The sequence below is a fragment of the Talpa occidentalis genome, unplaced genomic scaffold (assembly GCF_014898055.3).
Source record: "Talpa occidentalis isolate TD23 unplaced genomic scaffold, MPIMG_talOcc4v2.1 talOcc4.4, whole genome shotgun sequence".
Lineage (NCBI taxonomy): Eukaryota > Metazoa > Chordata > Mammalia > Eulipotyphla > Talpidae > Talpa > Talpa occidentalis.
The window spans coordinates 122,763,703-122,784,028 of NW_023604295.1; the positions used below are offsets into that span (position 1 = coordinate 122,763,703).

The window sequence follows — 20,326 nt, forward strand, 5'->3', positions numbered from 1 at the left end:
CTCCCTGGGGCTGGGGATCGAACTCTTACATCAGTGGTTGATGATAGCTTGATAACACTGTGTATAACGCTGTGTCTTTAACCCCTGCGTTGCCAGGGAGGCCCCCAGAAAAAGTCTTGATCAGAAGTTATATTGTCTGAATTTCTTCAGGCACTCCTAAGAATACGTTAAGGTTCAGGTAATCCATTTGTAAATTGAAGGTTAATTACATATTACACATAAACACACACACTCATTTTCCAAATTTGAGTATTACATTTGCTGAAATGCATTTGTTTTAAATCCAAACGTCATAATATATTAATGATCTGTAAGTGGCTACTTTGATGTGTCTGATGAAAAATACAGGACCGCCCCTGAAGAAGCTTATATCAAAAAAGAGCTCAGATTACTGACATAGCATTATTCTGTGTATACATTCTGAAGTACACACATGGATATACATGAAGTATTAGCATGTGACCGAGGGGCACCCTGCGGTCCCCAAACAAACTTGCACACTCTAAAGGAATCTGGCCAATATGCTCATAAAGCCAAAGCAGACTTGCATTTTGAAAGATCTTTAGTAGAATTAATGTGCAGAGAGAAGAAAGAATAATAGTGTCCCAATAAACACTCAATTTCCCATGCCCTTGTGAGCCAATGCCCAACCAGAGTTGGCCTGAAGTGGGACTGCGGAGACCTGAAAGCTTCCCACAAGTCTAAGGCACCTTCTGGTGGGGAACCATAGGAAAGGGGCTCTGAAGCAGGTCCCAGAAAGCTGGGACAAAAGGAGATACCGCTTCAGGGTAACAGCTGTCGTCGTCAGCCTCCCCCTTTATCACGTGTTTCTTTTAAGTGTCTCTACGTGTCTCTCTTCTATGTGTTTCCTTCTAAGCAGACTTCAAGCTGGGCCACAGAAAACAAGAGCTCTTCTCCTCCATAGTCCACCTACCTTCTGTGTTCTAGAGCTTCATCTGGTTGCTCAGCCCTGTCCTCCAGTTCCTCTTAGCTAGTCCAAGGCAGCTGCCATGGACTATCGTGCCAGCAAGGAACAGGGCGGGTTCTCTATGGACCCCGGCAGATGGTAAGAGAGAGTCCAGGAGCCCTCAGTGGCTTTTTCAGGTTTTTTTGTTTTTTTAAAGATTTATTTATGTATGTATACAAGAACTGGGGTACAGGCCAGAGGTCGGGGATGGAGCGGTGGTGAGAGGATTCACCAAAGACAGAGTGGGGAATAGAACAGGCAAATTGACCGAAATACACTGCTGAGGGGAGCAGTGGGTGAATCAGGAGAGGTTTGCTGCACCATGTGGGTTAGTCCCTGGCTGGCCGGGGATTGAACTCGTGCTGCAGTGGCTGTGGACAGCTTCATAGGTTGCGTCTTAACCCTTTGCGCCACCAGGGAGGCCCAGCTTTTTCAGGCTTATAATGATCTTTCTATGCCACTTGTAGTGAGGCAACCAGGCACCAGGCAGACAGGGGTGCCTGCGGGGCTGGGAGGCTGGTAGCCCTCCTAGCCCCTGGTGAATCTTTACTCACTCTGCTCTCTGGCGTTCTCTCATAGTCTCCTCAGCCATAGCTCCGCCGTCTTCCGCTGCACTGCCCTCTGCCGCTGCCCTTATGTACTCAGTCTCTCGGCTCAGATGTGCCCATTATACATGCCCACACCATCCTCCAAGTGTCCACCATCAGGCATGCATACTCCAAATTCATGCTCCCATAGAGGTTAATGGCACAAAAGCCTGAGCAATCTTCATTTGCCCTATACTTCCCCTTTTATGGTGATACCTCTGTAACATTGTTTTGTATTTAAAATGCTTATTGAAAATGACATAGAAACAGCTCAAAAACACACAAAGACCTGCAGCTATGAGTCAGATACATTAAAAAATCATCTGTTCAATTCAATTTCTGAAAACACTTGTCTTTAATTTTAATATGGAAAATTCCTTGAATTTTGACAGCATGCCCGAGTGAGAATGTGCAAATTATATCCAGTCCCCATGGAAATGACCTTGTGATTCTTGCATATTCTCTAGGTCAGTGTGACCAGTAGTGACCTCTTCCTCCCCCATGCAAATGCTGGGAAGAATAGAGGAAGACTTGAACAATGACAGGAGTTAGGGTAGGTTGACTGAGAGATTATGAAGGTCCCTAGGCTTGAAGGCCTGCCCTGGGGAACCCAAGGTTTTCTAAGCCCAAGGTGACACAGCCTCTAAAGAAATTTTAAAATGTGAAAAGCCTCACCTGGAGGGGTAGATACACATAGCCGTCTCTCCTCTTGTCCTACTTCCTGGGTGGATATTTGTATTTACAGAAAGTGTGCACCTCCCAAGTCAACAGAAGCACAACTGGATTTCTGTCAGACAAGGGGCTGTTTCAGGTAATCTCTACCTCTAACACCTCCATCCCAGCTCCCATACAAAATGATGAGGAGGAAGTGTTCAATGGTTCAGTCTGATCCTGCCTCTCCTCAAGGTCCTGGGCTGGGTGCACTCAGGTCAGATCCCTGAGCTTGACTTCTAAACCCCACTCTGAGCTGAGCTCTGCCTTCAACTGATCCTCTCATGCCTTTGCAACTCCACAGTTTTCAAGCTTTTTGTTATTTCATTTTATTTTTTTTATGGAGGTTTAACATGCATAAAGTCACTAGACACAAATACACAACCTTATGGCTTTCATAACAGTTCATACCTGACAGGAAACACATTCAAAAACAGCTCCCTGAGCCTCCCTGGTGGCACGAGGGGTTAAGACATTGCCTATGAGGCTGTCCACAGCCTCTGCAGCACGAGTTCAATCCCCTGGCCAGCCAGGGAGCAACCCACCTTGTGCAGCAGACCTCTCCTGACTCGCCCGCTGCTCCCTTCAGCAGTGTACTTCAGTCAATCTGCCTGTTCTGTTCCCCAATCTATCTCTGGTGAATCCTCTCACCTCCCCCCACCTCCCATCTCTGGCCTGTACCCCAGCTCTTGTATGCATAAATAAATAAATATTTTTTTTTAAAAACAGTTCCCTTCTTAAGTTCACATTATGCCCCTTCCCAATTCATGCACACTCCACCCACCACCCTAGGTTATACCCTTGTTAAACTTTGCTTCAATAAAACTATACAGTAGATACTATTTTGTGTCTCTCTTCTTTTAACATAAATACTTATGAATTCATTTCATGTTGTACATATATTGAGTTCATTTTTTCTTGCTAAGTGGTATTCTGTTGCATGAAAATATCACAATTTATTTGTCTATTGCTGCTGCTGCCTCATTCTCATATGGAATTTGGCACTTAGAAGTTTGAGCAGAAAGGCACAAGGAGGCACAGCCATTGTGTGGAGGCAGTTTCTGGTGTGGGTGTTCGCAGGGTTTGACATCGAGTCTGGAACCTAGGCAGCCGGCATCAAGGAAGTGCACAAGAACTCCAGCAACCACCTTCCTTGGACTCATCAGAAAGTCAGCTTCCCTCTGCTTATTTAGAATGAGAACTACATGCATCATATATTCAGGGGAATACAATTCATATATTTCCTCTCTTCATAAGTTTGCCTTGTGAAGAAAATGGTTCTGTAATATTTATGTACCCTTTCTTCCAAAGAACTATGAATACCTTTAAATAATGAGATGCCATCCCACCCCAGTAAATAGACTGTTGGAATTTGTAAGTGCAGAATGTGGGACAAGAGCCTCCCTGGTAGTGCAAGGGGTTAAGACTCAACCTATGAAGCTATCTGCAGCCACTGCAGCATGAGTTTGATCCCTGGCCAGGGAGGTACCCACATGGCGCAGCAGACCTCTCCTGACTCGCCCATGCTCCCTTCAGCAGTGTATTTCAGTCAATCCGCCTATTCTGTTCCCCACTCTGTCTCTGGCGAATCCTCTCACCGCATCCCCCCCTCAACACCTCTGGCCTGTACCCCAGTTCTTGTATGAATGAATAAATAAATCTTTAAAAAAAAAAAAAAAAAGAATGTGGGACAAGAGAAAGAACCAAGGCTATGCAAGGCAAACTTGTGAGACAAAAAAACACATCGGCTTTTCCCATATCCCTGCTTGTTTTTCCTCAAGCAGGAAGCAGGGCAGTCAAGTCCACAGGCTTCAGCTCTGGAGGCAGAGGCGTGGGTTCAACAATGTGCCCTGGCCCCACTCTGTGACCTTGGGCAGCTACTGGGCCTCTCCAGGCCTCAGCTGTGCCCCTGGAAGAATGGGATGAACAGAGGAGTTCAGCGAGCTGGCAGGGGCGGAAGGATTTGAACAATGCTAGCATGTAGTAAGCAATTTAAAAATGCTAAAAATGCCAGCTGTTTTATTGTCTTGGGTTCCATAAATTGTCACTTTCCTCATTCTCAGAAAATTACATCACATTTAGGCATTACTAACTCTTACGGTCTCAGCTTGAAGTCGTGACAATGAAGTGATCACTTTAAAATTCCTGAGGGACAGGTATGGGCAGGGAAGGGACAGTATTGATGATCCTTTTGCTGACTATTGTAAGGAGACCTGGAAAAACCCCAAACGTTAGTAAAAGTGTCCCAGGGTGATTCAACTGCGATAAATAAATATCCCAAAGTGATTAAAGTGCTTTAAATAAATAGATTGTGTTAGGGACATACACTTATGTATCTTTTTGTTTTTCTTTTTAGAGTACAATTCTAGAAAAGCATGGAAGTTCTTAAAGCATTCAGAAAGCTAGGTCTTTTCTGGTATGTTGCTAAGGAAAGTTCACAATCCAAGGCTACTAATTAAAATTAATTCTACTTATTGTGTACAAATTAAGTCCTAATGACGTGAGAAACTGTAATAAAATAATTAAAGAATAAAAATATCTTGTCTGAATAAAAACAAAAAGCAAAGCACTTAAATTTTATCTTGCTTCAGCTGCAGTTGAGTAAAAGGAAAGCAACTACTGGGGCATAGAGATGGAGAAGCAAAAAACAATCTTTCATGTAATTAGGGCCTCCCTGGTGGCACAAAGGGTTAAGACATAGCCTGTGAGGCTGTCTGCAGCCTCTGCAGCACCAGTTCGATCCCTGGCCGGCCAGGGAGCTACCCACGTGGTGCAGCAGAACTCTCCTGACTTGCCCACTGCTCCCCTCAGCAGTCTACTTCCATCAGTCTACCTGTTCCTGTTCCCCACTCTGTCTCTGGTGAATCCTCTCCTCGCTCCCCCCCGCCCACCTCTGGCCTGTAGCCCAGCTCTTGTGTGCATAAATAAATATTTAAAAAAAAAATCTTTCATGTAATTAGCTTATACAATCAAGGCAGGGCAAATAGAACACCTGTGAAAGGGAGATAATGAAGTCTTTGTAGGCATTGAAAGATAAGCCACTCAGTACCTTTTTATTTAGCTCAAGATCAGCCCAGAAGTAAAGGACAAGAGCACAGGAAAGAATTTTGATTCCAAGCCAGAATGACATGAATATGAAAAATTAAGGATTAGTGTCGAAAGGCCCAAATTACATATTTACATATTACTCATATATTTTGAAGATTATTCTTAAAGAATAACTTGGATCAATAAATGTGTTCAAGTTCCATTCTTAATGAAAATGATTAATTTTAGCTAGAAGGCAAGAATAGGGGAGGGAGATGGAGGGACTGAGATCTGTAGGAAGTTTGAATATTTCCATATGTTGGATTTTTAAAAACATGAGGGGCCCATTGGGGCTTCTTGGAAAAGCAAATTCCAGCTTGCCAGCTCTTGGTAAGATTCCATGTTAAATAAAATAAGGGGTGGGGCACTGGTTCACCTAGATTCAGAGATCTCAGTGTAGGGGCTGAAATCTGCCTATAGAGCCATCTTATAACCGACTCTGGATTTAAAAGTATTTTGTGATCCTCAACTCTCAAAAATGAAGATGTTACATGAAACAAACCACAATTTCTGACTTTTCTCACTAACCCTGCTGTTCTAACAACAACAAGGAGCTTTGCTGTGGCCCAGCAGTTGGCAGTGGCAGTGCCTAAGAAGCTGGGCTCCCTGTAGTTGAACAGCCCCACCCTGGCCTGCTTCCCCCAACCCCCATCTGCTATCTTCTGGACTGAGGTTCTGGAGTTTTCACCCTTGCCTAGAGTGATCAGATTGGTGGAAGTGTCTTAGGGCCCTGGTAGATCATTTTCAAAGCAAAATGTGTCTATGTTGTGCAACCATCCCAGGCCAGGCAGGTTCATTGTTGATTCGGGCAGAGGAAAAGAGAATTTTGGAGACTTTGATGTCTCTAACGCGCCTTTAATTCTGAATCAGGGGACCAGACACAGGGACACCAGCAGGCTGGGAGGAAGCAACTGAGCCCCCTAGCCTTAGAGTGACACCGTGAACCAGAGCTGAGGCTCCCCTTTTATTGCTTACTCCTCATCCCAGGTGTCTGCATTTACATAGGCCCACGCCCTGTGCTCCTAGCTTTTTGGCCCAGGTGTCTGCAAGCTGCATGTACCCCATAGTCACACTCCCAAACACCCCTCCCCACCCCCAACAACACGTTATGTGCAGGTAATGTAACCTGGGGGAAAGCAAGTACACAGATGCCAGCTGAAAAGGCCAGCAGCAGGAGGGTGGGAAAAAAAACCTGAGCTACTCCATTTTCCCAACAGTCTGGTTGGCTTGTTTGATTTTCGTACAATGCTAGATGGATCAACCCCTGTGTCTCTTTGAAGACAAAGTGATGGGAGTTTTCTGAGGTCTCTTTCTGATTCTAATGGATGTGTCTTTGCTTCATCTGTGAGATAGCACCATCTACTTTGCAGGGAGTTTTGGAATAACTGCCTCCAGATTGAATAACTCAGGGCAGGGGACCTAGGCTTTATCATGTGTCTCTAGTTTAGCACAGTGCATGGTGTGAAGTTGGTGCTTAATAAATGTTTATTGAATGAATGCAATTCATTGGTCAGATGATTGTAATATTCTCCAACCTCTCAACTGAGTGTGAAAAAGTATTTGCTTTTTTGAAAAGAATGATTCGGGTCTCTGGATATCACCTTTCCACACCATACACAAAAACCTCCATCCATTCTATTGATGCTGCAATAATCTGCAAGTCAACCTCCTATTAACAAGCAAACCAAATGGGAAAATTACTGGGCCACCTCTAAATTCCCTTCCAACTCTTAAAATGAGCCTCTCAGGAAATGAGTGACGAGTATGCCAACTGATGACCAGCTGCACTGCAGGAGGAGCAGGGGAATTTGTCACTTGCATATCTGAGCAACAGATAATGTTTAAATGAGGGCAATCAGGTCCTACAAACTCAGTGAATGATTCTTGGGTGAATTGGCTGCTCTGATTTTGTTAAAAGAAACTGCTTTTCAGTGTTCTGACGTACTTAGCCCAATTTCCCTCAGGACAATGATGAAAAAATGTTAGCTCTTTATGAGCCCATCTTATAAACCAGGGATTCTAAACGCAGGTACCTACAGTGCCAAGTATGTAACAGGCACAAATGAGACTTGTTGGTATAATCAGAATGGAGAGCACATCCTTGCTGCAAGTAGCTGAGGCTGATGATGCAGGAGTCTGGACCAGAGTTGCCAGTTCTTCCTGTTTTTCAAGAGAGGTCAGGGATCTGTACTTGCATGGACATTTCCAAACAACAGCAACAGCCCACATTGAACCCTAAGCCCTCAGGTGTTTGAAATCTGCTGTTTAGCGGGTAGAGACTAAAGTTCTATTTGTGAAGTCTTTGTAAGGTGCCTCATGCACCTGTCTCTCATCTGCAATGAATCTTCCCTTCCCTCACTAAAAAGCGTCCTGGGATCCCCCGAATGAAACCTTGGTTGTTTTTTTCTTGGATTTATTCCTTTTTTTTTTTTTTAAGATTTATTTATTTATTTATACAAGCACTGGGTACAGTCAGAAGCGCAGGAGGGTGAGAGAATTCACCAGAGCCAGACCAGAGAGCAGAACAGGCAGAAGGACCGAAGTACACTGCGGAGGGGAGCAGCGGGTGGCAGGAGAGGTCTGCGCGCCATGTGGGACCCTCCTCTGGTGGCCGGGGAGCAGCTGGGAATCGAACCGGCGCCGTAGAGGCTGCGGGCAGCTTCGCAACCCAGCGCTCAACCGCTGTGCCACCAGGGAGGCCCTGGATTTATTCTTAATCAGACTCTTTGAAATCTTAACCAAAAAGCCCCAAATAAGTGTAAGTATTTAACTCACAGAGTACCATGTGGAATTGAATTCAAAGTATTAGAGACAACATAAATCCCCTACAGGCAGCTAAAGCTGTTGTGCACATTTGCACTTATATGGAAATGTGTATATGTGCACATATGTGTGTATATGCGTGTGTGTCTGCATGAATGTGCATTATGTGTATGTGTTTGTCTATATGTCCATATGTGAATATGTCTGTGTATACATATTTTTACCCTTAGGTAACTGATATTTGTTTTATTTATTATCAGTTTGTTTTATTTCTTATCAGTTTCAGTGTTGTTGTTTTTTTTTTTAATGAAATAGCCATGGGACAGAAATGCATCCCTTGCCCAGAACTCTTTTGTTTTGAATATGGGGAAGGAAATGGGAGAACATTTCAGGCTTTGATCCCTGGAGCAGATCACTTTGACTTACAATGAGGCCACAGAGAGGACATGGGATGGAACAAATGCTGGGAAACAACACTGGCCAAGTCAGGTGATGATTAGATCCCTCTGGCTTGACTTATATTAGTAATAAGGAAAATAAAGACAAAGTTGTGATCAAAAGTCAAACCAATTTGATTTTTTAAAAAGATTTTTTATGCATACAAGAACTGGGGTACAGGCCAGAGGTGTGGTGGAGGGTGAGAGGATTCCTCAGAGACAGAGTGGGGAACAGAACAGGCAGACTGACTGAACTACATTGCTGAGGGGAGCAGCGGGTGAGTCAGGAGAGGTCTGCTGCGCCATGTGGGGAGCTCCCTGGCCAGGGATCGAACTTGCCCTGCAGAGGCTGCGGGTAGCTTCACATGCTGCGTCTTAACCCGTTGCACCATCACGGAGGCCCCCAATTGGATTTTTAAATTTTCATTTGTAAAGTCGAGATGGCAATAACACCTACAGGATTTTTGTGAGCACTGATATGTTTAACATCTACAGACCACCCAGAAGAATGTCAGAGCAGAATAGAACGGGAGAGGCAGTGTTATTGCTTTTACTTTATCCTCTCATTTATACTTTGCAACCTTTCTGCTCCAGTGTAGCATGGGGCCAGAAGTGTCCTCTGGGTGCCTGTTTGAAACAGAGAAACTTGGAAGCTCTGCAGACCCAATGGCTTAGTTTGTCTGGGGTGCTAGAACAAATAATCGCAGACTGGATTTCTCACAGTTCTGGAGACTGGAAGTCTGAGGTCAGGCTGCAAGCATGGCTGGGTTCTAGAAAGGATCCTCTCCCTAGTTTATGGAAGGCTGCCTTGTTGCTGTGTCCTCACATGATGCAAAGAGAGCTGATTCTCTGTCCTCTTTCTGGAAGGGTACTAATCCCATTCATAATGGCTTCACTCTCATGACTTACTCATCATCCAAAGGACCTGTCTCCAAATGGGGTACAACATGAGTTTTGGGGGTATGCAAACATTCCGTTCACAATACTTATCTGAATCAAAACCCACTTTTTAAAGAGATCACAGGCAACTCATATGCTCTGCCATGGTGGAGAAAACATGGCCTTGTAAAATGTACTTTATCCTTTGAACTTTTCACATTTTAAATATCCTTCAGTAGTGTTCTGAAACTTGAATTCTTTTGTACCAGCTATACAATATTTACTATAACTGTGTTTCATCTGCTCTATTACGTCTTTAATCGTGTTTTGAACATTCTTAATTAAAAAATATTTTGGTCGGGCCTCCCTGGTGGCGCAGCGGTTGAGTGCTGGGTTGCGAAGCTGCCCGCGGCCTCTGCGGCGCCGGTTCGATCCCCGGCTGCTCCCCTGCCACCGGAGGAGGGTCCTGCATGGCGTGCAGACCTCTCCTGCCGCCCGCTGCTCCCCTCAGCAGTGTCCTTCGGTCCTTCTGCCTGCTCTGCTCCCTGCTCTGCCTCTGGTGAATTCTCTCACCCTCCCGTGCTTCTGACTGGACCCAGTGCTTGTACAAATAAATAAATAAATAAATAAATAAATAAATAAATAAACAAACAAACAAACAAACAAACAAATAAATAAATAAATAAAAAATCTTTTAAAAAAATATTTTGGTCTGCTCCTACACAACAATATAGTGTTTAATATTCTAGCTACATTTATTTCTAATATACATTGAAACAGATGATCTGCCTTTCGAGCATGACTGAAGGCATCTTGGGTGCCCTGTGCCACACATACCAACTTCAGGCAACACTCTCCCCAGGGGACTCACTATTTATAAGAAGGTTGTTCTACATGATATAATAGAGTGAAGCTTCTTTTTTCCTGATCTGAACACCCCTAGGTTTTTCCATTTTGTCATTTCCAACTGAGGCTGCATGGTGTGACAGAGACGATTTTACTAGTCTGATAGATCACAACTTCTCTGCTCTGGATCTGGTGCCATCTTCATTAATGTCAATCAACAATCAACAGTACTTCAGCAGACATTGCCCGCTAGACCCTGTGCTTGGCGTGGAAGACAGGAAGACTAACTCTCCCTTAGGATCTCGCTGTCTGGTCAATTGTGAGAAGTGCGGTAGAGTGTGTCAAGCGTGATGATGGGGCACAGGACAGAGCATCTTTCCCACCATGAGGTTCAAGCAAGGCTTCCCACAAGAGGCAGAGCCTGAGCTCTGACCCAAAGGATTGGCAAGGGAAGAGGGTGGGCATGCCAGAGAAGGGGCTGCACCATGAACAAAGCTATAGCCAGAGGGATAATAAGGCAAGACTCCCCCAGTGTCATGTGAAATAAGGAGGACACTTACCTTGTTAGATCCCTTAGAACAAAAACACGAGATATATGTCTGTCTGTGAGAATCATGTGCCTACATATTCAGAGATGTATAAGAGAGAGAGGCAGTGCCAGGTAAGAACTACCATTCCATTCTCAGTTCTAAAAGAGAATTAAAACATTTGTGCATAATTTGCACACAAGTATTCATTGCATCATTATTCAATGATGAATAATGTAGAGCTAAAGTAGAAACAACTCAAATGCCTCTTCATCTGTCAATAGGATAAATAAAATGTATCTCTATATAGGAGGCAGTATTATTTGCAATAAAAGAAATGAAGTATTGGACATGCTACAATATGTATGAACCTTTATGTATTATGCTAAGTGAAACAAAAAGGTCACATATTGTAAGATTTCATTTATAGGAAATATCCAGAATATTAACTATTTTATATATTTAATAGTTTCTTTCTGCTCTATAAGGGCAAAAGTAGACCAGTGGCTGCTTGGGACTAGTGGTAGGGAAGGGGTAGCAAGTGATTGTTAGTGGGTGCTGAATTTTTTTGGGGGGAAATGAAATGTTCTAAAATTGATTGTAATAACGGTCTCCCTGATGGTGCAAGGGGTTAAGATGCAGCCCTATGAAGCTATCAGTAGTCACTGCAGCACGAATTCGATCCCCAGCCAGGGAGGTGACCCACATGATGCAGCAGATCTCTCCTGACTCGCCCGCTGCTTCCCCTCAGCAGTGTATTTCAGTCAACCCACCTGTTCTGTTCCCCACTCTGTCTCTGGTGAATCCTCTTACACCCCCAGCCCCTGCACCTCTGGCCTGTACCCCTTTTCTTGTATGCATAAATAAATCTTTAAAAATAAATAAATACAATTGATTGTGATAGTTGTATAACTCTGAATATACTGAAAATCATTGAATTGTACACTAAATATTTGAATTACATGGCATGTGAATTATATCTTAGCAAAGCTATTTTTATGTTTATTTATTAAAGATTTATTTATTATGCATACAAGAACTGGGGTACAGGCCAGAGGTGTGGGGGTGAGAGGATTCACCAGAGACAGAGTGGGGAACAGAACAGGCAGACTGACTGAAATACACTGCTGAGGGGAGCAGTGGGCGAGTCAGGAGAGGTCTGCTGTGCCATGTGGGTAGCTCCCTGGCCAGGGATCAAACTCATGCTTCAGTGGCTGCAGATAGTTTCATAGGTTGTGTCTTAATCCCTTGAGGCACCAGGGAGGCCCAGCAAAGCTATTTTTAAAGTAATAGTTAACACTCTCATAACATGCCATAGGCACAGTATTAAGTGTTGCATATGTATATTATATGGTTATTTAATTCTTGCAATGTCCAATGAGGTGGGCACCATGACAGTCCCCCACGGAAGACTGCCCAGAGTCACACAGCTAGTAAGTAGGAGGTCTCTGATGTACACACACAACTTCTGCTCCATGGGCACCAATGACAGCTTCCATTTTAGAATCAGATAAACCTAGGTTCTGATCTTGTCCCTGATGCTTACCCAATGATCCTGGGCAAGTGACTGAATTCAGTCTTTTCATGTTAAGTGGAGATAATAATAGTGCTTACCTCATACGCGGGGACTCTGTCGTCAGCCACTGTTAACTCTGAGGTCCTTTTTATGTGGTCTGTCACCTGGCTTAAGAACTGAAAAGGGTCACACAGATCTAAGCAGGAGGCTTGAAGAGTCATCTTATTGTTTCTGCAAGGCCAGAATTCTGTTTTCCACATAGAACTGGCTTGGTACTGTGTGGTGCCTTAAGTGTGGCTTTCTTTCCCAGGGTTGTGCCTAGAAGCAGGTGGGGTAGTGGGTTAAAAAAAGGAAGTCAGGCTAGGAGGAGAAACAGCTTGGCAAACCTGTGGCTAGGCATTCTGCTTTTGTATAACATAACAAAATTAAAGGTTTAATAGAGAATAAAAATATTTGTCATGTGCACTAAGCCTTTGAAGTGTTAAGGATTTGCTGTTTATTGCATGAAAATAAGCAGAAGCGTGGGAAGAGGAAAGGAATGTGTCACTTCCCCAGCACTGGTCTGCAAGGGCAGAGTGACCTTACACAAGAAGAAAAGTGCCCATAATTTCCAAACTAATCTAATTTTAAATTTTTAGATTTTTTATTTCATCTTGTAGAGACATATTTATTCTTGGAAAGGAAAAAGCCCAACAACATTAGTGATAAATGAAGTTATATAAGTTTGCTGGCAGACTCACACTGCAGCAGAGCCCCAGAGCTCATTTGCAAGGCAGGGAAGCAAATCAAAGTCCAGTGCTGCTCCCTCCACAGTGTTTCTTTGAGCACAGTTTGTAACCAGATTTTTTTAAATTTTGGGGGTAGCACAGTTTGCTCTGGCGTGATTCAGTCTCTTCTTTCATCTGCTCTAACTTCCCTTCCAACACTCAAGGAGTACACTGCCCCAGATTCCTACACTGTGGGAAACAGTTCACTCCCCCTCCAGCCCATCTGTAGATTCCACCTTTTCCTTCCCAGATTCAGTCTATGGGTACATTTGTCAGAGTCCCTCCAAAATATATGTTGAAGCTTTTTATTTGTCTCTAAGTCCTATGCCACTCTAAGTTGAGCTACCACCCACTTCTGCAGGACTGGTAGAGTCTTCTAAATACTCCCTCTGCCTCTCCTGTGCCCCCTACAGTCAGCCCTCCCTGGAGCAACCAGAGGAATTTTTTAATCCTTCACCTTTACTATTTGTATCTTTCAATCCTAGCATCTTTAATAGTAATCAGGTCAATCTCATGCATAAAACTTATCAATATCCAAAATCCAGACAGACAAAGAATATGAAAACATGCTCAAGATCGTTAATCATTAAAGAAAGTAAAATTAAAGCTACGTTAAGATACCACTACTACTACACACCTGCCAGGCTAAATTTTCAGAAGTTAAAAAGATTACAATACCAAGTATTGCTGAGGACACAGAGGAAGTAGAACTCTCATATGTTTACTCTGTGACCTAGGTATCTGCCTGGGATAAATGAGCCCAGGTCCACTAAATGATGTTCCAAGTGTTCATGCCAGCTTTACCTAAAATAGACAAAAACTGGCAACAACCTAAATGTACATCAACATTGTACTAGATAAATGGAGATGTATTCATATAACAAAATACAACAAGCAAAAAAAAAGTGAATTATTGGCACATATAAGCTCAAGGATGAATCTCTCTTAAGCAAATAATGATGGGTATAAGTTTGTATTTTTTTTTAAAGATTTATTTGTGTATCTAAGAACTGGGGTACAGGCCAGAGGTGTGAGAAGTCTGCTGCACCATGTGGGTTCTCTATCTCATTGGCCAGGAATCGAAATCATGTTGCAGTGGCTGGTGATAGCTTGATAGCGCTGTGTCTTTAACCCCTGCACCAGGGAGGTCCAAAAGTTTGTATTGTTTAATTCAATTTGCAAGAACTTTAAGAATAAACAAAGGTAACTTGCTGTGACAGAAGGTCAACCAAGGGTTACTGGGACTTCACCTTTGCTGGGGACTCAGGGTAAGGGATGATCCAATTGAAAAGTGGCCTGAAGGAACCTTTTGGTGTCTCTCTCTTGAACTGGATGGTTGTTTCATGAATTGTGTGTGTGCCAGTGGTCATCAAATTGTATATTCTGTGTGCACTTTACAAAGCATATGCCACTTCACAAGAAAAGAGTTAGAAGGGGCTTCCTGGTGGTGCAAGGGGTTAAGCGTCAGCCTATGAAGCTACCCGCAGCCACTGCAGCACAAGTTCGATCCCAGGCAGGGAGGTGACCCACATGGTAGAGCAGACCTCTCCTGTCTGGCCCACTGCTCTCCTCAGCAGTATATTTCAGTCAACCTACCTGTTTCGTTCCCCACTCTGACTCTGGTGAATGTGTCTAACTCTCACACATACACAAACCCCATGCCTGCACCTCCGGCCTGTACCCCAGTCCTTGTATACATAAATAAATAAATCTTTTTTTAAAAAAGAGAAGAGAGCAAGGACAAATCTCAGGATCTAGGCTCAGATTTCACCATGGCTTCCCTAATTTCCATCACCCTGCTGGCCACTATACTTAATAATCAAGTTGCTTAGCAATTTGTGTATCTTTATTTTAGTAAATATTTCCATCTTTCTCCTCCTTCTTTGTTCATTTTTGGTTATTGTCCATTGAATGAAATTTTTTTATTTATTTCCCTACTAAGTATTTCCAATATATTAAACATTGATAGTTAGGCTCCAAGCAGGAGAAAGTGAAAGGGAGATAGTGGCATAGTGCTTGCCAGCAGGAAGTACTAAGAAAAAAAGGCAAAGAGGCAAGAAAGCACACAGCATGTTTGAGGATTCGAAAATGATTCAGTTTGGCTCAAGTCAAAGAACAGTGTGACTGGAATTAACTATAAAATAGTCTGTCTAGTACTGTACTAATATTAAGGTAGCTTAACATAAAAAAAAAGTGAATTTGTTCTATATTTATTGCTAAAAAATGATCACAAAGTTGACATAGGAAAAAAAAATCACAGGGCAGTCACATGAAAATTCCAACATGCTGTTCTTAGAGCTACAAATGACAAGTGTCAGGAGCAATTACTATATCTGGAATGATCTTAATCTGCATTGTAAAGACAATATGAGAGAAACTATAGAAAAAATGGAATTCACTAAACGAAGATTTGAGATGAAGGGTGGGTTGACTAATTGGAAAGACTGAATTTTGTGCAATTGTCAATTCTTATAGATTTGGAGCTATCTATGTGTGTATGGAAAAAGTAGGAAGGATATCGGGATGTTTCTTCCCTAATCCTCTAGTTTACATGAAGTTGTGAAACCTGGAAAGCACTATAGGCATCTGGTGATCAGGAGGTTGCGGCAGAGCCAAGTCTTCAGAGGGAAACAAGCCAGAATCATCACCATGTTTGTTCCCACTCTCCTCACCCCCCAGCCCTCAGCTCCTGTCCTCTGTGCAGCTCTGTCTTATGGGGGTTTGTACGTTATCATGTTATTTAGTCCCATTGAGCTGAGGTCTCCATTGTTTGCCAATAAAAGCCTGTAAGTGAGCAAATGGGTGGAAGAACTGAGATTTGAACCCATGCTGCACACAATTCTGAGAATGTGACCTAGTAATTCATGTGGAAAAAAGCTTCAGTTTCATTAATAAGCAAAAAAAAAAAAAAAAAAAAAAAAAACCAAGGAAACTTAAGCAAGATTGAGATTGTTTTTTAAAATGATTATAAGAGCAAAGATTTTTTTTTTTGAAGATTTATTTATTTATGCATACAAGAACTGAGAGGTGCAGGGGGTGAGAGGATTCACCAGAGACAGAGTGGGGAACAGAACAGGCAGACTGACTGAAATATACTGCTGAGGGGAGCAGTGGGCAAGTCAGGAGAGGTCTGCTGTGCCATGTGGGTAGCTCCCTGGCTGGGGATCAAACTCGTGCTGCAGTGGCTGTGGGCAGCTTCATAGGTTGCGTCTTATGCCTTGTGCCACCAGGGAGGCCTGCAAAGATTTTTTTTTAATTTTGCTGGTATCTGAGAACATATCAGCACTTACGAAGTGGCGACAATAGCAATTATTTATTGAGTACTCACTAAATGGCAGTTCTGTGCAGAGCAAGAAAATGGATTTAACACTTAAAAGAAGCAGGGAAATAGGTATTATTACCTTCAGTTTAAAGATAAGGTTGAGGGGCCTCCCTGGTGGCGCAAGGGGTTAAGATGCAACCTATGAAGCTATCCACAGCCTCTGCAGCATGAGTTCGATGCCTGGGCAGGGAGCTACCCACATTGTGCAGCAGACGTCTCCTGACTCTCTCTCTATTCCCCTCAGCAGTGTATTTCTGTCAATCTGCCTGCTCTGTTCCCCATTCTGTCTCTGGTGAATCCTTTCACCCCCCACAACTCTGGCCTGTACTCCAGCTCTTGTATGCATAAATAAATAAATCTTTAAAAAAATAAATAAAGATAAGGTTGAGAGAGACCCATGGATTTTCTGAATTCTCAAAGGTGCACCAGGCACTTCTCCAGAGTCCCATTGCTCTATATGTGAACCAGCCAGTGCCAAGTGGACTATTAAAATAGGGGTATGAAAGAATATGGTACAAATTTAATAAAGTTTGAAATCTGATATCAAAAAGAACTATTGGTATTAAGGTAGTCACCACAGGGAAGCATCCATCCATTAGACTTCCTACCACACATCTTTAGATATTGTATGTGTTTTTAAAGTTAATTCTGTGGGGGGTGCGTGGCACTCCAGGCTCTTGCCATTGGTGAAGTCCTCTAAGGGTATCTAAAACCCTCTAAGGGTCTAATGCTGGTCTACAACCAGGATTCAACCCGGATCTGACTCCAAAGCCTGTGCTTATAACAAAGACTACTGAGACTTAACCTAGAAAGCCACTTAGCAAATTAAATCAATAGACTTGAAAACATATTTCTTAACCTATTAAATTAAATATTGTGAAAAATATATAAAAGCTGGAAGAATAAAGGCGGTCAAGGCAGAATTTGTTTATACCAGTAAAAAAGTAATTAGAAATTAATAAATACAAATGTTTAACCATAGGGGCCTTGTTAATCAAATTATGTAATGCACAATTTAAAATAATGTTTATGAGGACTTTATAATGAAGTGGGAAACTGATTTAATTATACCATGTCAAATGGGAAAAAGCAACATAAAATATTTATAAAAAGGTGTCAGAACTGTGAAAAAGGAAAGTTTAAATGTGTAGGGGAAAGAGAAACGAAGCACCCTTAACAATGTTAACAGAGATTGGATCTTGGTGTGATGGGTGATTTACTTCAATTTTATATATATATATTATTTATATATATAGATTTATTTATTTATGTATATAAGAGCTGGGGTGCAGGCCAGAGGTGGGGAGGGGGTGAGAGGATTCACCAGAGACAGAGTAGGGAGCAGAACAGGCGGATCCACTGAAATACACTGCTGTGGGGAGCAGCGGGCAAGCCAGGAGAGGTCTGCTGCACCATGTGGGTCACCTCCTTGGGCAGGGATGGAATTCATGCTACAGTTGTTACAGGGCGGTCCTCAGGAAAGGGGGAGGTTCCAGGTTTCCTGTCCCATCCAAAAGAAGGGTGGAGCTGAGAGAGAGAAGAAGATGCAGAGGAGACTGAGGAAGGAAGGAAGCGGTATGGACAGCCAGAAGGAGACCTGGAGGAGGCATATGGAGCCTAGAGACCCTTGAAGAAACTATACTTTTCTTTTGGTTGTGGACTGGGTGACACAGATGTGGGTGAGAGAACCGTGGGGAGGTGATGATGGTGGTTTTTGTCTTGCTGTTGATTTTGCTCTTTTCCTCTGAGACTTGTCTGGTTGTTTCTGATCCTTTTCTGTGGGTCCCCACTGGAAGATGCCTTAGACTTGTGGCAGGCTTTGGGGCCTTATTCTGGGCCAATCCTGCTTGGGTGGACTTTTACCCACAAGGGGACGGGTAACTTTGGGTGCTTGATTTAGAAACTAGATTCTTTGCCTTTCCTGTATTGTTTCCTAATTGCATTAAAGTTCCTTCCCATTAAAGTCTCATATGTTTTGTGTTGATGCAGCGGATGGCAGAACCTATTTATAGCAGGCAAGTTTGCGGGGTCTGGGGTGCCCCTCTCCCTGCCCTGTAACAGTATGCTGCAGTGCTGCGGAAAGCTTCATAGTGCTGAGGCTTAACCCCTTGTGTCACCAGGGAGGCCCCTCCCATTTTTTACATTTTTGTGATGAGAATTTTTTCCTAGTGAATATTACTTTTAGAGTAGAAATCATTCTAAAAATTTTTGTTTTTAAAAAGGCATAAAGACCTTCATAAAGGTCATTATTTAGGCAGTAAACATTACTGAAGAATGGGGAGGCTTCCACATCCTGATATTGTCATTGTGATTCCTTGGTGCTTAAAGCAAAGGAAATGCTGTGGCAATCCTTTGCTCACAATTTCCAGTATAACCTGATCTCAGACACTTTGCCCCACTCTAGGCTCATGTGATTCAATATTTGGGTCAGAACGCTTGGTCATGGTAGACTTATTCAAAACATCCTTATGAAGCATCTGAATAGGTACTTGTGCTTCTGGATCACTAATCACAATAATATAGAGGGTGGGGTGGAGAGGGGACATAAAATTCAAAAGAAAATACTATAATGAAGCAAATCTACAAAACTCATTATTACAATTTATTAAAGCTCATTCCCTCTTTTTGAAAACTCTTTCCTCTTGGCGTCTATTTATCACCCACTAGCCTCCTCTGGTATTTCTCCCATTATTCTGGTTGTTCCTTCTGTCTTCTTTGTGGCTCCTTGCTCTGCATTTTTCCAAATTATGAACTTCATCTTGTTATCATACCACACCCACCCATCAAGGCATCCATTGTCTTCTACCACAGCCCATGCTAACATTTAAAAAAAAATTTTTTTTAAGATTCATTTATTTATGCATACAAGAACTGGGGTACAGGCCAGAAGTGCAGGGGGTGAGAGGATTCACCTGAGACAGAGTGGGGAGAAGAACAGGCAGATTGACTGAAACACACTGCTGACGGGAGCAGCGGGTGAGACAGGAGTGGCTGCTGCGCCATGTGTGGGTCACCTCCGGGGCCAGGGATCCAACAGTGGTTGCCCATAGCTTGATAACACTGAGACTTTGACACCTGCACCACCAGGGAGGCCCCTATTCTAACATTTTAAATGTTCTTTCTTAGATTGAATACTTCCTCCACCCTCTAATCCCATATAGTAACCTCCTCAGGCAATGACATGACTTAAATTTATAAAAACCATTACTTTAACTAGACAATTGGCTTTCTGTGACACTAAGTGAAAAAGATGGTGACACCACCAAGACCATAAGTATCCCATTGTTATTTGTTTCCTCTTTCACAGCAAGTTACAGAGTTTGATGATGACTATTATTATTCTTCATTAGTATCAGCTACTGGTTTAGCCTTTAGACCAATTCTTTTTTTTTTTTTTTGCTCCAAGGTTCAAACAAAGGGAAGCAGACATTATTCTGTGTTCATTAAAAATAGACTTGCATTACATTCCTCCATGAATTTCATACATAGTGCTATGTGAAAGCCCCTCACAAACAATAAATGCATGAATCAGTGCCATCCTCCCAGGCACAGAGGTGTCATAGAGCAAAGGGGCCTGACTGGAGCTGTGAACACATCTGTCCCCATTGCAGCAGCGCCATCTGCAGTGTGCAGCTGGATCCCCTCCAAGGACTCACGGACTTGCTGCCTTCCTTAGAACTTTTATGGGTCTGCTGTTTGAAAGTACATTCATTCCACATGCAAAGGCTGGCTACATATGCACACCAACAGCCCATGTGCATGCAAAAATGTGCAGATGGGTAATGGAAAATGAAGCCAAGGGTTTGGTGCTGAGACAAATTATTAACCCCGGAATTCCTACAAGCCACAATGGAAAAACAGCCTCTTCGGACTGGTAACTGGAATTATTTTAGATTTCAGAAACTGTTACTTAATGA

General features: G+C 42.9%; 1 long non-coding RNA gene across 1 annotated transcript in view; it reads right to left on the reverse strand.

Annotated features, from left to right (window-relative positions):
* Positions 1–53: 53 nt before the first annotated feature.
* LOC129146785 (uncharacterized) overlaps positions 54–20,326 on the reverse strand; it is a 40,592-nt gene continuing 20,319 nt past the window's right edge. The window contains exons 5-6 of the long non-coding RNA XR_008553993.1: positions 12,419–12,638; positions 54–156 (exon numbers count right to left, since the gene is read on the reverse strand). This is a non-coding gene — a long non-coding RNA (uncharacterized LOC129146785). The remainder of the gene's footprint in view (positions 157–12,418; positions 12,639–20,326) is intronic.